The 23162-nt window shown below is 45.4% G+C and overlaps 1 long non-coding RNA gene across 1 annotated transcript; it reads right to left on the bottom strand.

Moving 5' to 3' along the window:
- Positions 1 to 600: 600 nt before the first annotated feature.
- Positions 601 to 22546, bottom strand: LOC119717144 (uncharacterized). The gene is made up of 5 exons (XR_011809733.1): positions 21296 to 22546; positions 6728 to 9385; positions 5631 to 5692; positions 4514 to 4658; positions 601 to 3752 (listed from the first exon to the last, which is right to left on the bottom strand). It is a non-coding gene; the product is annotated as an uncharacterized lncRNA (long non-coding RNA).
- Between the last annotated feature and the right edge of the window lie 616 nt (positions 22547 to 23162).

Below are 23162 nucleotides of genomic sequence, written 5' to 3'. Positions count from 1 at the left end.
AACTCAGCGCTTGCAACGTTCTCCCTTGGAAACTACCATGGGCACAGAAACTGGGAGCCCAAAGCCGTGCATTGCCAGTCATGGTCGCCAAAAGAGCAGATGGGTGGTCGTGTAGCTGAAGCATGGGCGCAAGAGCTCTCAACCAAATTCTGACCCTCAAATCCACCAGAGGATTCTTGCGTGGCCCCAAACCATTCTCCCCACTCTTCTGTAGGACAGCTCCTCTCTCCTAAAGATGAGAGAAGATAGAGAGTTTTTCTCCACACTTCATGCAATGAAACCCATTAACTCTTGTAGGATGAGCACCACGGAGTCTTTCTTCTACACAAAAATCTCAACCCGCTATTGGGAGCTCCTGCTGCTGCTGAGGTGTGCCTTTGGCACTGCAGACACAGTCCTGGCCAATCCAAGCCAGCGATCAAGGTAGCAGTAGCAGTGTAGCTACAGCATCTGGGACAGGGGCATTGGGCAGCTGCCTCCTGAGGTAGATTCCTTGAAGGAATCGGTGATACCAGGATTTCTGATAGCACTGTATGCTGGGAGAAACCACTGTGAGAACCTTTCTCTGAATACAGACAGACACTCCTAATTCAGGAAGGACAGTAAGTATTTCAGAGCAGACGAGCAAGAAAAACAAACCACAAGTGAGGAGACCACAGGTTCCAGACAAAGGGAATACAGAGAAGCAGGGGACAACTGTTCAAAATCTGTTGGAGATAGCATGTGTGTCTCCAGTGTGTGACAAATGACTTACTGTAGGTATCTAAAACATGAGAAGTTTTTAGAAATGTACGGTTTTGGAGAGCCTTTGTTTCACAATAGGTTATATACCAAGGTATGCAAACAGAGAGAGAGAGAGAAACTTCTACCAGAAGCTCTGACTGTTCGATTCCTCTTGACGTTGCTTGGTGTCAGTAAAACACAGATTACACAGCGAGGAGCCCTACCATCTCCTGTTGCACTCACAGATGTTCGCATACTGTAACTGTCAGTACTGTGCAATGCCACAGCTTCCAGCTTACAATTTCAATTTCTGCCTCTTCACAAGGTAGTGCTGGGATTGCTTTTGTACAAACTGAAAGGTTTTCCCTGTTAATAGAGGATTTTACTGTTATGATATAGAACTCTAGAGTTGTGTAAAGTTAACATTTTTAAAATCTACGTTTCATCAGCTTTTTTTTTTTTTTTTTTTTTTTTTTTTTTTTCTGAAAAGATTTGGGTCTCACTGCTAATAAAAGAAGCAGCTCCACTGACTTGCTGAATTTCTTTCCATAAGTGCAGCAGAGGATTTTTGTTGTTACTGTTAGCTTATCTTCCCGATCGTGGAGCTGTTTTTCAAGCCAGAATGTCACAATTTAATTAGGGGAGAAGCCTTCATCGCAACTTGCAAACAAGGTGAAAATGTAATATTTTTAACAATTCTTTTCCAAAAAATAGATGGAACAGGGAAATGCTGACATTGCTTTAACTTTGCCAAAGGCTGCCAACACTCGGAGGCAATAAGCTACTCAGCTGGTGAAAAAGTGCTGAACAAACACAGAAGGAGCTAAAGGGATACTCCCAATCATGATACACTTGCTTTTCACTTTATCTCCTGCCCCAGCGCAATACCTTTCCCCTCACCCTCTACCCCCAGCAAAAAATAAAAAATAAATAAAAGGAAAAAGACAAGACAGGTTGGATTAAAACAGTAGCAGGAGGAATTGGTGGATCCTAAGAGCTGGCAGGGGCACTAGTATTTTGTAACCTGATCTGTCATGTGACCAGAGCCAGGCAATAAAAATAAGTCTCCTACCAACCCTCCTGTTTGCTCAACTTTATTATATGGTGTCAGTAGAGAACTACTTTTTTTGGCAAAAATTTAGCAAATGAAGCCACCTGAATCATTAAATCCTGAAGGAAATCTGGCAGAGAACTGGAGGAGGTTGCTGCTGTGCTTCCAAGTTTTCCTGGAAGCAGGCTTGTACTGGAGAGAAACAGAGAAGGTGAAACCTCTGCTCTGCTCAGCGTGCAGGGAGGGGCAGGAAGCAGAAAAACAGGATTATCAGAAGCAAATTAAATTCTTGATCAACTTTAGAAGAAGTTGGCAAGGATCTATTTGAACGAGCTAGAAAAGATTACTGCTCGTTCTGGGCTATCTCACACACACACACTCAGCTGCCGCACACCGCAGCGCAGAAATGTAATAACATACTGCAAATTACAGTTTGCTGACCATGCTGCTCGAGATGAGTTAATAACAGATAATGGCCCACAGCTCACAAGTGGATCATTCTGGTAACTCACTTTGATCTGTGAGTTCAGGCATACCTCGTCACAGTGTAACTATGCGCAGCAAAAAGAGGCAGTACCACAGCAAAACCCCAGGAACACCACCACCCCTTTACCACCCTATCATTAGCACTGGAAAAACAGAGATGCACACCTCAGTGCCCTCCTAGCCTCACCAGATCAGAGATCAGTGGGCATAGGGAAAGTTTTCTGGGCCCAAAATTTAACAGCAGCTGGTTGGGCAGAAAGGCAGTTAACCCTGAAACAGCTGCCAAAATATCCCCAAGTTCTGTGCCAGGGAAATAAAGAAGAAAAATTCTAACAAGAGAAGTGAACACTTTTTCCTAGTGCTAAGTAGATTTCCAACACAGCAGTCAGCAGATGACCAAGGTACAGGCAAATGTCAGCCTGTAAAGAAGTAAAGGACATGCAGAGGGACAACAATCAGAGAGCTACTGAACACTATATAAGTACACAAAGTGGTATGATTTGCCTGATCAGCCAATAATAATGAAAAGGAAATTCTGAACATAGGTTCAGAACTAAACTGGACATTTCTGAAAGATCTTTCTGAGAGCAAGATATGCCACCAGGAAGCTGCTGAGGCAACAGTGAGGTCAACTTCCAGAGAGAAGCTCTCCATAAGAGACTGAAGGTCTTCTGTCATGTCTTAGGATCTAGTGCATGTGCCCTGAGCTTTATCCTAAACACCGCTATTCATCTTCGTGAATACCTCATATTTTATTTAATATTATTTTTTATTTCCATAGAATTGTTGTCACAGATAGGCTAAGTGTAACCCTGAATCCACCAAACACTGACTTTCATTGTGTAATAGCAACGTTAGCTGTGATTTATTGATTGTGAGGGAAACCAGGAAATAGATAAGTTTCTTGAAACTCTGATGCACCACATTACTATAGTAGCAAAAACCAAAGCCTATCTGCAGTGAGACACAAAAAGATTGTTTGCTGGAAAGGGACTTCATGGATTTGAAGTACCACCCAGATTTTGGAAAGCTTCTCTGTCAGGGAAGATAAGGGATGCATATTTACTGTATTATTAAGTGCCTGGGTTGAGCTCCCCGTTTATATTCTCCATGGACAAAATTATAGTAACTTGGTGGTTATACCTTATATTATTTTGTACTCTTAAAACTAGCATGTTACCAATTCTCAAGGCTGTGAAATAAAGTTTCAGTGTGTACCTTGCTTACATTTTGGAGGGTTACTGGAATAAAACAGGGCTACTGAAATGGCAGCCTTAGGCCTGTGTTTGAACCAGGAGGAAGTTTTGCGTGGGGTTCAAACACTTCCCACACAGACACTTTGAGGTATGGACTTTCACACAAAGCTCAAAAACTTTCCGAAAATAAACCATCAAATTCATCTGTCTCGCAGTCCCACTGGCGTCAGTACAGTCATAGTGAGACACAGGAGGTCAGAATTTGGTAGCTGGTAGCGTAACTTCTGTCTTTGGAGCTGTAAACAATAAACCACAAATTTATTGGGGTTAAAACTTTGTTATTATCTTTAAATGAATTTTGCGATATGACCTTCGAGCCTGGTTTCGGTGGGTCTTTGTAAGTCATCTGTGAACTCCAGTAAGTTGTCTGCGGTGCGGAACCAGGCCTGCACAATGTGATGCACCTTCTGGGTTCTCTAGAAATTATATTTACCAAACCTCACAGCTCATCTCCCAGCAGAAAGAGGATATATAGTCATCACTTCATTTTGTATGGCAGATTTTTAAGCAGACACCGCATGTCTGGTTAAGAGCTGTGCAAAGCATCAGGGAGGTAATTAAGCTGGAGCTCAAGAGTAATGAGGTGACAGAGATTGGGTTGAGCATCATTTCTTTCACACTGATGTGTCCTACTTTCAGAAACATAGAAATGCAGTTGTGAAAAATTTCCACCAGACATTCCCAGTGAGGTTACAGGATATTTTTTTTCTATGTATGTACTTAAGAGACAGAATGAAGAATATCACACCATGTTAAAAAAAAAATAGAGAAAAGAAAAAACAGTCAATGGGAATTGTAGGTCAACAGAATGACACTAGGGAGGACAACATTGTCCTTGATACCAGCGAGCACGAGGGGATGTGTAATTACAAAAGGAGTCACAAGGTCTTTGCTCTCCTCCGTTTTCACTCTCCTCAAAAGGACAGACCTGCAAGCAGCGTTATGTTCTCTTGACACCATGGGGTGTTGCTTTCTCAGGAAGAAAAGGGTCACCTACCAACTCACCAGCACCGTTTCCTGTCTCTGCTGAGGCTGACACGAGACCTGGCTGGACTTCTGAGATTTAAGGATCACAACACAAGCTGCAGTGCCGTGAAACAATGGTTTCTTCACAGCCTGAGCGGGGATGTCTGACACAGGAGCTGCACAGCACAACAAAGAAACAATCAAGTTAGCCACCAGATGAGTGAGGTGTCAGAGATTGGCTGAGACATTACTGCTCTCATTTCCATAAGCCGTAGTTTTGGGAAAACAGAGACAGTTTTGACTGTTATCGCCAGATATTTCCAGTATGACTCCTTTCTTTTAAGAGCTGCCAAGTTTACCTGCTTATTTAAGCTTTGCTTGTATTTCTCACTCTTCCTTAGTGCTCCTCCAAACGCTCAGATACTTTCTAGGAACAGGGTGGTGTGGGGAGGCCGCTCCGGGCAGTAGCAGCTGGGCCGCACTCACTGGGTCAGGGGCTGGAGGAAGCAGTTTCCTGTTTTGCTGGTATTCAATGCCATTTAACAATAGGGGGAAAGAAAAAAACTGCAGGACCTAAGCACAGCAAAGCTGTTTTCTACATGAGCTGTCTGCCTGTTCCCCCGCTCTGCCCCAGCCTCACCCCAGCCGAGGAAAGGCGGCAGCAGGGGAAAGGAGGCTGAGGCTCCGGAGGCCAAGGGAACGAGCGCTTGAAGGCATTGCTGCCATGTTAGTGGCCTTGGCAGCCGGTCTGAATATTGCTAGTTTTTATGCCGCCTCCCGGGAGAGGGAAAATGAGGTACTTGTGCAACACTTCTGGAGCAGCGGTGTCAGCAAGAGTCACTCATGCCTTCTGACAACACCCAAACCGTATTGTCCCTCCCAGTAGATGGCTTTCAGCACCATCTTGAGATAATGATTTTCAAGAGTGGTCAGTTCATTAGAGCAGGAACTGCACTAAGAGAGATTCCTCACTTTGCCTTTCTTAATGTCTTCCTTCTCCAATGGTCTGCGTAGTGCCAAATCCCTACTCCACTTTTATCGGCTCAGAGTGCCCTCGCTCTCTTACTCTCCTCCTCCTACCTCCACACTCTGGCAGCATCCCTTGCTACCATGGAGCTGGGCTCCTGTGATCCATACAGAAATCTTACCTCGCTTACTGGCCTTATTTTTCAAAAGCATCTTCCAAGATTAAGGGCTGCAGGGTGTAGCTCTGTAAAGCAGATTAAGCTCAGCATTATAACTACAACAGGAGTCATTCAAAAACAGGAAACACGGGTACAAAAACTGTAATTTGAGTTTGTTTCTGTCCCTTTCCCTTTATTTCGGCATCCCCCTCTCTGTTCCTGAATACATGTTGTCTGCAGACACACACTGAGCGGTAGACAGGAGCCCCAGGCAGATTGGAAGTCACAGGCTCTTTGTTAGTGCTCAGGCTATAGAAATCCCAAGTGAGTCATCCCAGCTTGCAGTAGCAGGTAGCCCAGCCATTGCCAATCACAGAGCCTTAAACACAGCCCTGCCAAGGAAATTCTCAGAAGCAACACAGGTATTACAAATGCTATCCCTTTGTTATTGCCCATAGCCTTAAAAACCTGTGACAATTAAACCTTATGGCTGTTAAAGTTCAGGAATGGCATTGCTCGACAATATTGCGTTCAGGTGGTGCACTAGGTTTACTGAACAGTGTGCCAGAAACCTCCACATTAAAGCATTTCCATTTCTTTTCCCATTTCTTTTTCTTTTTCTAATTCTTTTTCCTTTTCCTTTCCCTCTCATTTTCATTTTCTCTTTTTTTTTTTTTTTATTTTAAAGAAAAAAAAATCCCATAAAATCATATTTACTTTTTTTTTTTTTTTTTCCCCAGGCAAATTTTCTAACAAAAAGCAGGAAACCAACAGGTACTAACAAAAAGCAGGAAAGTTTTCAGAACTTAATCTGCCGAGGACACAGCAATTTTATTGCATAGAGTCCAATCAGTGAGACATGCTAATGTAGGAAGTCTATCATGCTTAAACCTTACAATGACCCAAGAGTGTTTTATTGTCAGTTGAATACAGCAAGAGAGCTAGAGCTCCACTGAACTCCCCTGGAAGAAGAGTGCTCGAGGTCTTAATGGAGAACATCACAAAAAGGCTATGTTCAAGACCAAAAACTCCCTCCCACAAACCCTAGGATGAAACCGATTTCATCTGTACTAAAAGCTTAGCTAAGATAATTTTGCACTCAAGGTATGATGTTCTCTCACCTTTATCTTTTCCTTCCTTGCTTTTCCAGGCAAATTAAAGGGTATCATTAGAGCAAGTCTCTCAGAAGGGTACTGTCACTGTCACCTGTGTTTGCCTGCCTGTGGTGTGCACCCTGGGAAAATCCCACAGCGCTCCCGAGGGAGGATGAGGAGCACAGGGGTGAGCATGAGCACGGCACCAGCCGCACGTGGGGCAGCGCTGTCCTGCACGCCATGTGTCACTCGGTGCTGCTGGGACAAGGTGGCTGCAGGCTAGAGGAAGGCAATGGAAATAGGAAATGGCATCACTATTCAGCAGGACACCAGCTGCTGTTTCAGGTGCCTGTTCCTCTCGCCCCACCAGTTGGGTTGTTACGGTGTGTTAGTCATCCCACCGCCTTCAACACCAATCCTCCGCTCCTCGCACTGCCCTCAGCTACGAGCTGTAGGCTAGGCTTGCCGTGTCCTGTAATTACAATATATAGCTCGTTGCTATCTATTGTGCCTAGAGGTCAGACTCCAGAAACAAATTAATTAATTGCACTTTCTGCACTTCTAGGCCGAGATAAGATTTTTACTTTTTTTTCAGTAAAAGGCTCTGCTTTTTCCATAGCACAAACGGCTTGCCGTAATAAGGAGCCTGTCAACATGATACTCTTCAGCTAGAGGCAAGCAACAGGCATTTTATCTTCGCCGGGCGCCTGATTATCAGTATTATACGGCTATCTTTTGGCAGAGAAGTCCTGGCAGCAAGCAGCCGCCTCAATCAGAAAGCGATTAGCTGTGCACCAGGCGTGCCCCAGCGAGGAGGCAGCCTCCCGGTGCACGCCGCGGGACCTGCACCTCTCCACGAGTCGGGTGCTCCTCGGCTCGGCATGGCGACAAGCCCAGCGGCCGTGCCTGGCAGTGGGGTATGAGCCGAAACTGGGTGGGAGTCGGGTGACAAGTGATCAGCCGGATGGCAAGTGTTGGGGCGGCCTTCAGACTGCTGGAACACAAGAGCCTGGAGAAAACCCGCATTTGGGTGTAGCTGTAAATAAGGATTTCCTCGCTCTGTGGATGACCAGACTCCAAACCTGGCTTCCCCACAGTCTTGCTGCTTGAGGACCGAGTGTGGGACAGGTCTTGGCCCCGCAGGTGCTCTGGCTGCAGGGGGTAGCTTCAGCCAGGCACCAGAGAGAAGGCTGAGGGCGGTGCTCCTTCTCCTAGGGATGATTTGGTCACATTGGCCCTTTCCTTTTCCTGGTTTCCTACAAACACTTTTTTGGAGGTGTGTTTCAATTCCTTTTTTTCTTCCCATTTTTTTCCTCTCATTCCCCTCTCCCTCTGTCTCCTTCCCACCATTCACTTCTCTGTCACTAATTGCCATTCTTCGTTACCCCCTTCATCACGTGCCTGGCTGTCACCCACGAGGACTTTCGCCACGCAGGGCAGCGATTTCTCTGACACCGGGGCTTGTGTGCTCAGGGTGGGGGAGTCCTTCTGCTACTCAAGACTGAAGAGTTCTTGCACTGCAGCAAACTGAGAAGAAACAGCCACTGCTGACGGGCGAGCTGCCGTGCTATTTGTGTCAGCGTGCGGTGTTTGGGTGCCATCAGTCAGGATTATTGGGGGAGTGCAGCACACCTATACAAAACAATGGTTGCTTTCCCGAAGCACTCACTGCTTAAGTGATGACAGCGTTCTTTCATAAACCAAGCGTGCTTAAAATCTCTAGTGAAAGCTGACATATGCTCACAGAGAGCTGGGGAAGTCCCGCTCTACGCGGAATGAAAGTCCCATCACTCCGGGTGAGAACGAAGACGTGTATCACTTTCTCTACTTTTCTCCACTGTTTTGCTGCTGATCGTAAGCTCCCAAACAAAACCAAGCTTGCAGGGAATGTACAGACTGCAGCTTGTTCTCAGCTGATCCTGTTGCAGGGAGCAAGTTCCTGGCTGATTCACGAGCAGTAAAAATAAACACAGTCTGGGGAAGGCAGGGAGGAGGGAGGGAGACTGGAGGGTACTGAGGAAAAAGTAGGAGCTACAGCAGCTGGTGTTTTCTTTGCTGGTTCTTTTCAGAGGATTTAGGCAGGTTGGAGATGTAAGTGATTAATGTCGAATGATAACACCTCGCCCCCCTCCTCCTTCTGGAAGGAACACAAGTCTTTATGCGTATCGCTGTTCTCTCAGCTTTAACCTTTCCAAGATTTACACACTCCATCCACTCCGGTGCAGTGCTGTGGGGCTGACAGCACATCTGGGTGTATTAACTGTACACTCTGTGGTTTCTGCAAATGCCTAGGGTTTGTTCTAAGTGTTTTGAAAGGCTACACTCGAAGCCCCGAGACTTCCCCTTTGGAGTTGACCAGACTGAAGGCAAGGTACTGCCACACGAACTTGAGACAGATGGTTTCTCTAGCTTGTTTTTTCCGTGCCAGCCCGTTGCAGTAAAGGGCATAGCTAGATGCTGCTGAGCTCCAGTAAAACTTGCTTCCACAGCAGCTCCCAGATTGCTCCCAAACAAAGCATGGACAAGTACCAGAAAGCTTTTTCTGTCCCCCTTTGTAGGTATGTCAGCTGCTTGGCCACGTACATCCAGGAGCCCTGCCCTTGGCTCTGCTCAAGGGCAATGGTATCAGAGCGTGCTCCTGTGCTGCGCGGATAAGAAGTCTGCTTTTGTCTTGCCTTTCTTGCGCTGAAAGAAAACACACGGCAGATATAGCTGGGCAAAGGTGGCTATGTAGCTTCTACCATTGATAAAAAAGAGTTTCAACAGAAGTTTTATGTTGTAACTTAAGGAATGAGGTTCCCACCAGGAACAGCATAAGCCAAAAGTTAAGGAGCCTTTTTTAATCATTTATCTTAAGCGGGGCTGATGGAGGCATAAAAAATTATAACGTGCTAATGAAATGTACTGAAGAAACAAAGTTGAGATGTCTCATCAACAGCGAGGATGAGCAGAATATCAGGAAAAAATTTGATGACTTCAGAAATTCACGGTGCAAAAGGTCATACACCTAGATAACAGGAAAGACAGGGACACACCGTTTGGAAGACACAGGGGTGAAGAAAAAACAAGATAGAGTCATGCATTACAGGGAACTGAGCCAGCCACGGAAAAGGTAGAGGCAGTCAAGAGGTGTGTTGGACAAGATGCTGTGGGTAATTAGCATTACCACCATCGTGTAAAGCGGAACCCAAACCTTGTGTGTTTGGAACAACAGATACTGCTCGTCAGCCATATTTACAAAAAGGCAGGCTTAAACAAATGGTCGGGGAAATTAAGAGTCTGTCTTACAACACCATAAAGAAACTGACTTACACAGCAACAAACCAATGAGAACAGGTGAGCAGGGACAGGAGTCTTTAAATATGTCAGAGAGGCAAATGCCAAGGAGAGAAAAACAGCTATTTAAACTACAGCTTAACCTTCACACAAGAACAACGTGGTATAACATAATGACTAGCGGAGTAAGCTCTTAGAAAAACTTTCCACTGGTTTTATTAACGACGAAGTAGAGAACATGCTTAGGATGGCACTTCACAGATTACTGACAGTCTTCTGATGTGGAAGACCCAGTAGGTCCCTTTCCATCCTAAGTCCTTACGTGGGCTTCATAGACACTTACATATGGATGTTTATTCTCTGTGTGATTTAGCTTTTAATGATTAGGACATTGATCAACACACCTTTAGGTACTGGGAAGGAGAACGGAAGCTTTTCATGTCCCTGGTTGAGGTCCAGTCCAGGCTGAGCAGGGCTGAAGGAGAATTTGTGCTTTATCATGTGGCTGATGGTTGGTAGCTTCTTTGGAAAATGAACTGCTGCACAATTCCTAACAGGCAGCCTGCTGTATCATGATATCACCACTGCCAAAAGATAGTTTTGCTGGCAATCTTTCTGGAAAGGCCAAAGATTGACTGGACAGGGAGAGTGAGCGAGCCAGTAGCTTTGTGCGTGTAGAGGGTGGTGGGTGGAAATTGCACCACAGTCAGCTGATTTTACCTGCCCTGTGTACAAAAAAGGGATCCTGGTCCCTAAGACTGCCAGCAAAGCACTTCTTAGTTTAACTTCCCCATTGAAAGTACAGACCAGGACCATACCGGACGGCAATGCCCTATTATTCTCACATGGTGCTTGGCGCATGCGATTGTCTGCCTGTAAGGTACGTGCATGTACATGCACTTAAAATTGTGCTTCTGACATGGCCCTGATTTATGAGGGCATGAATTACGTGTTTGCCTCGCGGATGCCCCTCTGCTGTGCCTCCCTGGAGCAGACCAAGACGCTCTCTTCTCTTGGTGTGCACTGGGGCGGGGAGGAGAGGAGCACTGGTAAAGGCTGAGTCAGTCACGGACAGACTGGAGTTTTCTTCAGTTTTGAGATCCAAGACTGGCTTTTGCCAAGACAAGTGCTGGCACATCCCACAGCAAAAAGGAGGGGGAGCACGGGGGAGGTGAGGGGTGGGAAGGAGAGGGAGACCAAAAGACAACTGATTATCCTTTTTTCTACTGTGCTAGTCCTGTGAGAAAGGAGGAATTTATAACACACATACACGCTTCAGGTTTTTCAAAAGCTGTCTTTAGCTGTATATCATATTTCCAGGGGTCAAATGTTTATGCATTTTGTCTACAACAGTAAAAATGTGTATTTTTAATACAGAGTGACTGATCACGCAAGTGAGCCAAAGCGAAATACATTAAAACAAAGGCCAGACACATCACTTTTTCTGCAAGGTTAGCTGGATGGTGTAAGCTTTGCACCCTGCCTTGACCAGAACTGGTTTATCCATCAGACTGCAATACCTTGACTACGTTGCATCTGTACTTCCAAACAAAACCAAACCACCTCAAACAACAGCTCACGAGGCTTGTTTATGAGGTTTATACTGTTTTTGAGAATTCTTACATCTTTTGATTGTAGACACTTTCCCTGTCTCAATCTGCCCACATCACTGGTGTAACCCACAAAACACCTCAGTTACAAGCAGCACCCCGTGCATCCATACAACACGTGTACAAATCATGCTGTTGCCATATTGGCAAAATGTCTTGAAATGGAGCAAGTCTTTAACACAACTAAAGTTATTGTTACCTAAAAAAAAGCAGTGTAGCCTTACTAAATTGGTTCTGAAGGAGAAATGTAGTCGGATCTTCAGCACTGAGTGAAAGGGAGCAAGGTAAGAGCTGATCACTGCACGCAGAGATCTTTTCTTATTCTGGAAATGAGAACACCCAAGCACTGTTTGGATGCTCACCACTATGAGACCAAACACAGTATATTATCCAAACAGGTTTTTAACCACTTTCTTCTCAGGTGTGACCCTGCCATTCCTACTTAAGGTGAAGAAAAGATCTCTGCTTCAAAACACAAAAATTTCTTATGACTCATCTTTATTTACCAAGTTTTAGGGAATAAGGTGGGATTTCTTCTGCTAAAGCCAGAAGTCTCATTAACAGCCTACAGGGAAAATGAGTAAATATTTCACACAGAGATAACTAACTGCTGCCCTCTGATTCTGCCTTACTCACCTCCTCTGAGGTATACACGGACAATTTTGTTAGTGCTGAGTAATAGGCTCTCTCAAAGTTGTTGGGGAGATGCTTTCCATGGGACAGGGAGTCCCGCAGCCCTTCAGGCTGCTCAGCAGCCCCGTGTGGGCCAAGCAGACCCCACAAGCCGTGGGTACTGCTGGAGCCAGCTCAGCTCTGTCTTCTCTCGACCCCTGAGCTGACTGGCACGAGGCAGCCAGTGCCAGGCTTTTGTTTTCCACGCTCAGCCAGCTCAAGCTCTTCCCACCCAGAACTGCAACCCATGGGGACTTTTTGTAGCTGCCCTTAAAGTAAACTCACGTGGTCCGTCCCAGCTTGGCCTCAAGTATCCTTCTGGGTCATCCGCCGCATGCTGCACAAACAGGCGAACTTGCCAAATGACCAGTTCAGCAAAGAGCACGCTGAGGTGTGGGCTGTTAAATAAGGATGACTTGCAAGAGCTGACAACATGCTTGGCACAGCACAAGGCACTGAGGAAGACAAAACGCAACCTCAGTGTGAAACCGTACCCGGCTCCCGCGTGTGTTTGTACAAGGCCGGCGGCTCGGGAGGACAGTGTCACGCTTTCATCTGTGTTTACACAGGCCTAGCACAACAGCGTCCTAATCCAAACCGGAGCTCCTAAGTATCACAGCAATGCAAATTCAATAACACTAATGACAGGCTTTCCCTCCGTGCTCACCGGGTGAGGCACGGGGAGAGCTGTCCCTGCTGGGAAGGAGCAGGGCCTCGCACCAGGCTGGGACAGCTTCAGGCTGACCCCGGCCCGGCCGTGCCGCCAGGCCTGCCATGGCGCCTCCCGCTGCGGGCGAGGCCTGGGCGCCTGCGCTGCGGGGAGAAGGCGGCCTCATTTGTCTTCTGCTTGCCCCGGCTGAAAGCGCGTGTGCGTGCAATTCCCGGGGTTCAGCTAACGCTGGTATTTTCGTAAGCCACAGCAACTTGGCTGTGTCAGTCGATGGGTCCTTTTTTTAGAAAGCAGATAAAATGGAGTTGGTAGGGAGAAGCGTTCTGCTGACACTTGCTCAAAGTGCTTTCCCTAGGACTTTATAAAGCGGTCAGGGCAACTGTCTGTCACAAGATTTAACGAAAATTTTAGAACTTTTAGCAAAGTATTCCTGACCAAATCTGAAAGAAAACACGTTTCAGTCATTTCCATCTATTCTTTAATCCAACATTATTAGTTGGCTCACGTCCCACAGGCAGCGTACCGTACAGCAGGTAATCCTACAGACATAAAACTTGTAACAAAGTTCACCTCCTGCCACGAAAATATGCTGTACTGAATGAAAGCTAACGATCTGTACGTGAGTGTGGGCTTTACCTCTTCTACTTACAGGAGGCTGTGAAGAATTATTTAAATAATAATAAAGTAATAACAAAATACGCACATCTCTGTCGTTAATCAATAAGGAAATCCCACTGGATATTTGACAAACAGGATTTAACCACTCAGTGAACCTGGTGGACAATGGAAAACTGTCTTCACAAATACCAGCACTGACAGAAAAACATAATTAAGAACGTTATCCCCAAGTAACATAGAAAACAATGTCTAGAACAAATGTGCAGCATTCAGATAATTGCATCCAACAGATGTCTTCAGTTAGCTGTTCATATAAGAGGGATATCATTTGAGAAGAGGAGGCTCCAGACGCTATACAAGATTAGCATTGTACCTTTTAACACTGTAAAGTCTTAAATAGAGAAGTTTAAGAAGGGAAGCGAGATGGTAATTTTAGAAACACCCTTATTAGTAACTGTGCTTTTTGTTGTGTTTGTTTTGGTTTGGTTTTGAAGGTGAATGTTGAGAAAGATGAGCAATACTAGGATAAGATTAAAAGTATGTCCTTTGGTAGGGCATTTAGAGATAAATTCTGCACATAAATGAGCAGGGTTCATAGTCTCTTTCATATTGTAATAGTATCCCCAGTGGGATTTGCCTCCTCGGCTGTTCCCAGTCCCCTCCCCCAGCACCGTGAGATGAGAAATGCAGTGTTTTTAATGACTGGAGCAGGAGGGATCTTGTTATTGTGGCTGCATCACCCCTCCAGGACACAGTTCAGTAGGAGTTTGTCATGTGGCTGAGCAGAAACGATGAATGCAGGTTTTATGAAGTTCATTCCCCAAATACAAAGGAACAAGGGTGGAAAAAAAAAATCACCACCACCACCGCCACCACATTCATGGCTACAGGCTGCAACAGTATACAGTTCACAGCCTGAGCTCTACATTGATCACTGTCAAGCTCCTGGGCTGCCATACACCTGTGATCTCTCCACTAGCGCACACAGCAAGCCTTTACCTGCACTCCTGCCTTCACCCACAGCATCTCTCCCCTGCTACCTTACTCCTTTTCTAGGTGGGGGCATTCAGTGCTATAGTGTCCCTCCGATTCCTGGCTTGGGCCTGGAGAAAACTTAACTGCCCTCTGCTTGGGGACAAGCAGGTATTTGCAGATTAATACCCTCCCAAACACACACACACACACGCTTGTTTCCTCCCAGCCCCGCTGCAAGTTGCCCGCCTTACCTCGGGCATTGCTTCATTTCCTGTTTGCTCCCACCAGCCGCCTCCTTTGATTCAGCTCTGTGCCATTATGCAGGCTAATATCAAACGGGTGGAAGAGGTAAACACTAAAAAAACAACCCAACGTGTCCTTCCTCTCCTCAATGGGCACGATGATATTGCCAGGAAATGGGTAACAGCTGCAGGTGCTAGAAATGAACTGCATGTATAGGAAGGTCTGGAGTCTGTGTGTTCAAAACATGTATGCAGATAATATTTACTGTGAACAGGTTGTTTTAAATGGGTAAACACTAACACACAGTCTCCTTGAGAAAGCACCCTGCACACACTCGTGCTGTGACAGCAGCTGCCTTGCACCATCCGAGTGCCCCACATTGAGGGTCCTGGCGCAGGCAGGCTGGCCCCCCAGGAGTGGGGCAGCAGGGGGAAGGCAGCCAGGACAGCCCCGACACGGCTCGCAATGCCAAACCCTCTACCAGGGACCACCGCACCACCACCTCCCCAATCCCATTTCGCTCCATGGGACTTTGGGGACTGGTTGTAGGAAGGGGGTGGCAGTACTGGGAAAAAGCAAGTGCCATCCTGGTGTGGCAGACCCATACTTATGTCCATGTGTACCTAGGTCTGCTCACGCCAATCCCATCTGGCCATTTGAGGCTTGAATGCTAAGCTTTGCAGGTTAGCTGCTCGGGGAAACAGTTTTGCTTTGAGCTGGATCATTTAGCTTGTTGGTATCTACGCAGAAAGTGCTGCAGGCTTTCTCTTCCCTAGCAGAAAGGCAAGCAAGGCATGGCAATCGCAGGAGTTGTTCGCTAGGCTTTATTTGCTCACTTAAGTCCGAGAAACCGTATCCCTGAGCCCATTTCATCAGCTTTCTTTTGGAAAGCAGTGTCATTGTCAGCTGTCAGTAACTCACTCCATTTACCTGCTCTCAGCTTCTCAGGAGGACACAGCAAAGCCTAAGCCGGCTAAGGTTACTGAATGATAACAGCAATTCTTAAGTCAAAGGGTATAATGAGGCTCTCCCTAGACAGTGACAAGCTTTGGATTTCTTATAGAGGCCGGTGATTGTGTCTGTGTCTGTTTGTGCCTGCTGGGTTGTGGACTCCCCCTCTTCTCCTCCGCAGGTCTGGCTCCCCCACCCCCAGCCGGGCTGTGGTGGAGCTGAGAGGCTGTGGGCACTTGATGCTGATTAAATTCTGCTGACTGAGGAAGATGTCAAATTCTACCCAAAGCAGAGAGCCGCCAAGGAAAAGCTGCTTTTCTTTGCTTTTGACAGCTGGAGCCATGAATTTAAGCAGAGGTCTCACCTTCAGGCAAGTCAACAGCTGGGCAGAGAGCAGTCTTTCTTAAAGAGAGAGCGCTCCGTATTTTCTGGAGCTCAGCGTTACCAGGAGGTGAACGAGTGCAAGAGAACATTTTGTAAAAAAAATAAATCAAAAAAACAAAAAAACAGGTGCAGCTGGGTTTTTTGTTGTTGCATTTTTTTTTTCTTTCACTAGAGAAGGACCAAGTAACAAACAAGAAAGAGGAAATGAAAACACAGTCTTATTTCCCACCCTTGGTGTTTCTCTTCTTCCATTTCCCCTCCAGTGCTTACAAAGAGGAGACAGAGCCTGTGTCTGTGCAGGAAGTTCCTGGAGTCCTTTCCCTAAGAAGATTCTGCACTGAGTCACGCCTGCTTTCATGTTGGTGTGCCAGCCATGCTGCAGAAGTGGTGGCTCTGGCCCTGCTGGGTCCAGAGGAGGAACTCTGGCACTGCAGGGCCAGGCTTCATGCTACCCAATTTTCAGTCCCACAGAGAAGAAGCCAGAACATGGAGGAAGCTCAGACCTTTTAGGACATATGGACAGACACAGGCCTGACCTAAACATGGAGGGAAATATGTAGTGCACAGTTGCATGGCCGCTGTCACATCACCTAATTCATGAGTACATGATGTATTAGCAGGTGCTATTGGCCACAAGTGTGAAATGCACCGAAACTGTGCTATTGCCTTCTGCTACACCTCCACCTCCCGACAAAGCCACAGCTGCTCAGAGGACTCTGGCCACTAGACAAGAGGTTTCAGGGTACTCCCAAGTTGTCTTGTAGAAAAAAAAAAAACAACTTCAGGAAAGCATTGGAAATGAGTTGGACCAGAAGAACAGTACATAACTGTTTAGCCTGCACTCTCATGGTCAGGGACGTCCTGAGCTGATCTCAGGGCTGTTTAAGTACTTCATGCCATAGCTGTTTACACTGTTAGCAGCCCTGAGGCAGGGCGAGGAAGACAAGGCTCTGGCTAGGTGAGTGACCTCATCAGTAGTATCAGTCATGACAACTCTTCTCTCTGACATAGTGAATCCCATTTTCTCCACCTTCTCCACTGCAAGACTTACATGAGGAGATATGTCCTACCAGAATCTCTTCACTAATCATTAGAGCACTTTCCAGAGAGGTGGGAAATGTGAACTTCAAGTCCTTCAGAAGGAAATTGAGTACATCTCCCCAGTAATTTGGAAACATTAAATAAAAGCAGGACAGCACTCCTCTTGGTAAGGATGGACGAAGTCCTAATAGACTTACCACAATGTAAGTGACAGTCTTAAACATGGTTATCTAATGTATATCCCTGGGAAGACTGTTGCAACCACCAAGCTACTGTGTGAAAACACAACCGTCATCATCGCCATCACTGTTGCTCTGGGGGAAGAAGAGAAAAGCAGCAAGGATCGTTCATTTCATGTGGAGCTCGATAAGGGAAAGGAGGGAGATGCAGAGAATCTTTTATTTTCGGGATCTCTATTGACCTTTGATGTGGGATAGAAGTCACACTTCTCTGACCTACAAACACTGAAGTGCTGGTAAGCACATGTAGAAACAGAATTTTAAGAGTGCTTAAATAGGATTTTTTGTTGTTAAGAGTTGAAGCACCTATTGAAAGTAGTTATTTGCAGAGTTAAGCAGCAGCTGAGGTCCTCAGAATTGCAATTTAGAGTCTAAGCACCAGAACGCCATTCAGGTCCTAACCTAAATACAGACAGACCTTTTTTAGGATTTCGGAAAAACAGCTTGCATATTTCAAGCTATTATTTTTTTCATTTTTACTTTATCTCCATCAGTGGTAAGAAAAGCAGACAGACACTCCTGAAGGTAGAAGTTAATGTGACTATGATTCTATGATTTATCAAGAAGGCAAACATAAAAAGTTTTCAGAGCTATTTCGTTATCATGATATGGAGGGAAGATAAAATTCATTTTTTTTGCTACCATTCCAACCAGCTACCAACCTAACCCTCTGCTGAAACTTGTGCCAAAACTAAGTGTTCAAATGTGCAAGTTCAAAGACATTTGGAAAATTTGCTGAAGTTATATTTCAAGTGAAATTGAAAGGAAGAAGAGATTAAAATCAGGTGCCACACTTCTTTCTTACTAGATTTTCTGCCCATTTTTAAAGCCTCCTACTATTCAGGTGGGCTTCTGCTAGAACAGGAATTTGGGTGGGCATTTTTCTGAATGCCATTTTTAAAACACTTAAGGAGCACCCACCGTTGCCACCTCAAGTGAGAAAGATCCTGGGTACAGCCGAAACCAGCCAAAGACACAAAACAAAACAGAACATTTTGTTGTGAGCAGTACGACTAGGACTGCCAGCTTTGTGATTTTAGAAGAGAAACCTAACCATCAGCACATCGTGACATTTTTGGTGTGATGCATGATGATGTGTGGGTGGATTGCAATGCCACATGTTGTTATTTCAATGCATTATCATCATCAGGGTTTATTGAAGCGTTACCGTGTTTCAGCAGAACATCATTATCTCCTGTGGCAGCTTCAGCTCAGCCAATCCTACCAGATTCACAGATATTAAGTGTATAAAAAAAATCTGCTTTGCCTAGATTTGCATCTTAATATTATAGAAAACTTGATAACTGGAAGCAATTTCAAAGCAAATGATTTCAATATATAGCTTATGTGTACATTCATACTGGGAGCCTGACTCTCACTTCAGTCATTTCAGGGAAGGGAAACATGCCTCGTTACTTTTGCAAACAATCACGCAGTTTCAATTTCAGACAATAATTGTAATTAAAGAATATATTAGAGAGAATCATGACAAATAATTTTATTCCAGAAATATAGGACTTCTTTAAAAAGATGAATTATGAGTTATTCTAATTCCTGGCTACTTTATGGGTACAAAGAATGATCTTACAGCAAATTTTAGTGAAGAACAGATGAAAACAACAGGAGTAGCTTCTTTAAAAACTGGATCTGATCCTGCAAAATACCAAGGTAAATATCACCTATTCCTCCCAGACATAAAGCTTTACACTAACACTAATGGAAATCATAGGATAAAAGCTCTCCTTATCACACTGAAACTACAGGGCACACAATGCACAAACTTAGTTGAATTTGAAAGAGAATCCAGAATATTTAGCCTGTAGTCATTTAAGCTAGGATCACAGCACAGTTAAGCACAGTTGTGTATTCAAATGAATAGCAGCTTCCCACACAGACCGTGTCCTGGAACTGTGCTGAGATTATTTTGCAAGTGTGAAGGACCTCTGTGTTCCTATTACCAGGAAATAGTTAATATTCTTTCCCACTGGGGCCCACATGCACCTGCACAACTGTGGTGTGTGGTTTCTTCTTGCAGCTGCATCTGTGACTCTGCTGCTGCCTGCGCAGAGGTTTTAAAGTGTAAATGGAGAGTTCACGAGACTACCCTGTGGTAGTAATGCAGCCTTAAGGGCTGCTGCAGAAGCAGTGAAACCACTCTCTTAGTAAAGGAGCAGTTTCAGCAAAGTTTGTCTCCCAGATGTTAATTCTGCATCCCGCTTTTCCGTGGGCAATTCAAAGCCCATTAGAAATACCCATTAATGATGTATCTTCACAATACCATTTCAGAATCACTGCCTATTATTATCTTGATTTTTTCCAGAGGAAGAAAGTGAGGCTGTGAGACCTTTAATAATTATTTCCCCGAGGTCACTGAGAGCAAGCCTGTGGTGGAGCCAGATACACAATGCAGATCTTTCCCAGCCCTGCAGCTTGGCTGCTCAGCCACTGCTGCTTCTATAGTTTGCTATCTGAATGCTTTGTGCAAGAAGAGGACTATTTTTGTCCCAACTACTAAAAAACATCGTTCACAATATCTGCTCCTTCTCAGGACTGAGGAGATTACAGGGGTCAGCAGTCAGAATAGGGAGTTATCAGCTAGCCCTGGGCTGCGGGAGCTGCGATTAGGATCATCTGCTGTTAACCGCAGGCACATGCTCTGGATCCAGCGAGAGCAGAAGTGCTCAACTCTGCTCTGCGTTTGAGATCTGTCTGCTGTAAGGGTGATGTATGGGAGGGAAGAGATTGTGTTCGCTGATCCTACAAGGTGATGTGATTTAGGGGAGCTGTAGGGGTGTTTTACTGTATGGCAGTCGTGCGATCCCCTGAAGGCTCATATACCACTGAAGGATGATCAGAGCCAAAGAAATGCTTGCCCCGTGTACTCCTTATTTGCACCTTTCCTTCCCCCCACTGTGCTCCCTGTGTTATGGTCACAGAGTGACAATTGGTTCATGAGCCAAACCACCAGCCTCGGGGCTTACTGAGATTTCTCTCCTCCAGGCAACACTTTTAAGCCAAGGATTTCAGTGTAAACCTCACTTTTCAGAGAGTGTGCACTGTTATCTTTAGGTTTACAACTTTCTGGAAAGAAAAAGATTTATAGGAAGAAAAGGAGAGTGCACATGCACACCTTATCATGCAAGGCAGGCAGGCAAACTCAGCTACACAAAGAGTTACTGCATGCAACTGTCAGTGCATGCTTGCATAGGGAGATACTGGGTCAAGAGATTCTGTAAGTGGAAAGAGATGCTGGCTGTCTTTTCCTTGTGTTCCTTTTGGTGTAAAAATTCTCCCTGTCTGCACTAATATTAGCTGCATTTTGGTTAAAGCTATAACAACACTACTTCAACATAAATCTTTTTTTTTTTCCCTTTCTTTTGGAGGCTTCTTGTCCTCTCCCCCTCCCCCTTGTTTTATTTAACCTAAAATAAGAGTCGTCTGAATTCTTTTGTGAATGGGGAAAAAACTATCCCTCTGCTGCACAGCAAGTGGCCCTCTGTTTATCTGGTTTGGAAGAACAAAAGCATAAGGAAAGATTCCTGGGAAATGTCTTATTACTGCCATAGCCCTAAGCCTTGATAAAAACCCTACCAAGCTGATGTACCTACAAATACACATGTAACAGGTGGCCCCAGCTCCCAGACAACCTGCTCACAGAAAGAACGAGGCATTTTCTCACAGTATTGAGATGTTACGGAGATTTTGAATCTTCTGCACAGATTCTTAATGTACACAATCAGCCCCTATTCTACAGCATGCCCCCACCCCACCTACCCTGTCTAAATGACCAGGCCACATTGCAGCAAGCTTAATTTGGACAAAAGAAAACCAAGGAACAAGGCTTCATAGTCACCTGCCCTTTATCACACCCAGTACCCAAACATTAGAGCTTCCTTTAAGGAAATGAAGGGCCCACCTCTGAATTTCTGTTCTGGTATCTGGCACCTCTGAAGAGAGCAGCTTCATCATTCAGCTAGCAGACACTCTGGGCAAGTAACTCTCCTGTTGGAGCTATTCTACTTTTTATAACTTATGCACAGGTATTTAACACTCTTGCAACTCTTCTACAAATAAATACCCTCAGCAGGAGGCAAGGGGACCCTTTTTTTGTTTGTTTGTTTGTTTTAACCTCCTTTTTTTCTGCTCTTTCACTCTATGCCTGGCCCATTTTAGGGTAAAGACAACAGCTTCAGCTGGAAAAACCTTTTACCTCAAATGTGTAGCACCTGGATCCAACATCTGTCAGGAGCCAGCCTGAATGGGGATTTAAAGACACACACACAAACACACACACACAAAAAAAAGAAAAAAAAAAAAAGAAAAAAAAAGGATTGCCCTGATAATGACTCAAATCATGGTGGGAGACATCCAGCTTGGACACCTAGCTCAAGGAGAGGCCTCCCAGCTGTGAGTGGTGAGGGAAAAGCAGGAGAAGCAGCTCCGCTCCCCCTGTGTGGCGCCGGGCAGTCCCGCTGCCTCAGGCCAAGGTGCCCAGGCCCCATGAGCTCTGCCCGTGGCTGTGACACGGAGGAGGTGGCAGAGCCGCCCTGCCTTCCTCCTCTGTGTCTGCATCCCCGTGCTCGTGCCCCTGCACCTCAGCAGGTGCCGCTTTTTGCCCGTGCCTGGTGCATTTCAGATCCGATGCTCCATGCAGCGGAGCTGTTTGCTCCTGGCCATGCTGAAGAAATTTATCCTACTACCAGTAACGCCAAATAAGGAAATAAAAGACATTGCTTAGTTTGCACAACCTTTTATTTTCCTCCCTAGAACTATTTTTAGTTAAACAATTTTCTGCCAGAAAAGCTCTGTCTGTGTCCAGAGCTGCCCTGGTCATCAGTGCTGTTACCAGGGACTTGAGCTTTATGGCCCTCATAACTCCGGAGGGCGAAAGGTCGAGCCGTGGAGCCTTTGTGTCAGCTCCACATTTCTCTTTAAACACATGTGAGAGACAAAGCTCCCCTGAGACCCCCATGGAAACTGCCTCCGGGGGCGGGGAGAGGGTGAGAGAGCACTGGCCTGGCAGATAAAAGCGACATCAAAAGAAGTGGGGAGCAGCTGTCCATCTGGAGGAGCAAACTTTTTTTTTCTTCTGTTTTGGAGAAAGAGACGGTCTCAAAGGATAGTCTCAAAAAATTTTGCATGGAAGGAAAAAAAAAAAAAACAAAAAACAAAAACAACAACCAACAACCCACCGGGGGAGGGCAGAAAAGCCCCCACAGCAAACAGAAGGAGGTGCTGCTTGGCAAAAATCCCAGGCTGAATCATTTAAATCATTTTTAGTGCCTCCAAATGCAAGTCGCTGCCTCTGTTTATAGAGTCAGAGTGAGAGACCTAAAGAGAATACATTTCCCAAAGCAACATCTGAGCTCAGGAATGAATCAAAACCAACTTCATACACTGCAAACCCCCTTCTCTCTGACAAAGCTTTTGTTCTGATGCTGGGTTCATCTTAAGCCTACATTCCCACAAGAAAAAACCCACAGCTTGATCACCAGATAGCTGAAGGTGTTTACGATAGGGAGTGTTTCTCTGCAGGCTCTCCAGCATGCATGATGACCAATAACACATGTCTACATGGAGACAGTTGTTGACCAACACGCCAATATAAGTGCAGTCCTTTAGTTTTCAAACTGACAAACTCTGCTTCCTTATCATCAGATTTACAGACACACAGAGCTCTTGTCCTAGGAGGTAACTATTAAAATAGTTACTCATACATGGTACATATACACACCAAAATCAAAAGAAAACTGCAGTCCAACTCAAATTCAGCAGCAAATTCT

Source organism: Anas platyrhynchos, chromosome 5, assembly GCF_047663525.1.
Source record: "Anas platyrhynchos isolate ZD024472 breed Pekin duck chromosome 5, IASCAAS_PekinDuck_T2T, whole genome shotgun sequence".
In the NCBI taxonomy this organism is placed as follows: domain Eukaryota; kingdom Metazoa; phylum Chordata; class Aves; order Anseriformes; family Anatidae; genus Anas; species Anas platyrhynchos.
The sequence above is the reverse complement of the archived record's forward strand: the minus strand, read 5'-3'. Positions and strand labels throughout refer to the sequence as shown.